Genomic DNA, 1,429 nt, shown 5'->3' with positions numbered 1-1,429 from the left:
CCTGGGGTTTGGTGTGTCTCATGTATTTTTGTGTGTGTAAAAAAACTGAAAAAACTGAACACTCATACGAGGTAAATCCAGAATAGAGGGTCTGAAGGAAACAGTCTTAGTCACTATGGAAAACTAAATTGTATGTTATGCAAGATGCGGTATTCTCTACAATCTTATGCCAATCCTACAAAACTAGGCCTTTTCAGTAATTTCTTTTTTCTTAAAAGTGTCTTTATTTAAGATTGCACCAGCAGAAACCGTAATCCATCCTGCAGTAATAACACAATTGTCTGCTCAGTTCCTGAATGTGATGGGAATCTTCTGATTAATGGCAACAGGATTTTATATCCTGTGTTGCCAAATAGTGGCAATTATTTCCGAATTTTCTTTCTGCAATGCCAGGTTTTCTTGTAATTTCATGAAATTACTTATTAGCAGAGAAAACAACTAAAAGACTTTTGTGACGCATCATCTTAACACAATCATGCATGCTATCTCAGCAGATGTTGAGCCTGTGGCTGGTGTAAAGGTAAAGTGTTGAGACAAAAGGTAGTTTGACCTCACGAAAGGATGATGTGGCCAAGCTGTGCCTGTTAACGCTGTTTGAAAGCTTGGTATGATAAATAGTTTGTGAGATCCTTTAAAAGTCGAGCAGGTTTCTCTTGAAGAACAGTGCCACCTGGGGGGACTCAGGACCAGGAAAGCCTCGACAGTCCTAAATCAGCAACTGTTTGAGATATCACTCACTCTGCTGTAAAACTTCACACGTCTTAATTTCTGCTGTGTGTACTTTTTCCACTAAGAGGAGTCTGGCTACAAGAAAGGTAGACAAAAGTGTTTAATTATTGCAAAACAGCAAGGGCAATAAAAATACACCAACCTAACAAAAAGACACAAAAGTAGCATCATATGTTTTCTTGACAGTTTTATGGGCCTAAATGGTCCAGTCCTACCATAAATGGGCATGTTGGAAGCTTGAGACCAAAAAAAGCCGTAATGGTAAGGGATATACGTATATATATATATATATATATATATATATATATATATATATATATATATATATATATATAGTTGGTGTAAAGCTTTGAAGATCTTTTAAGAAGAACTTACTTTTAGAATCTGAAGCCATAATTCCTTCATGACATTCACTATTCCTGTTCCAGCTCCAATTTCTTTTGTTTTTGGCTGTAGTTCAGGAAAGGTAGTTACACGTGGAAAGTGTATGAGAGGTAAATGGATATGGCAAAAATAATGGAGGGGAAGACTCCAAGCACAAAACGCTGACGGGGATGATTAATAAATTCACCTTTGCTGCTAATATTTTATTTATTAGTCATATTTAGGAATCAAACGTTGGCACTGCCCATCGGATTTTGTGCATCTTCACATTTTGACAGTGTAAAATATTTTAAAAAATACAAACTTTTCCTTTATT

The sequence above is a fragment of the Perca flavescens genome, chromosome 12 (genome assembly GCF_004354835.1).
Source record: "Perca flavescens isolate YP-PL-M2 chromosome 12, PFLA_1.0, whole genome shotgun sequence".
Lineage (NCBI taxonomy): Eukaryota > Metazoa > Chordata > Actinopteri > Perciformes > Percidae > Perca > Perca flavescens.
This window is presented reverse-complemented; position numbering follows the sequence as displayed.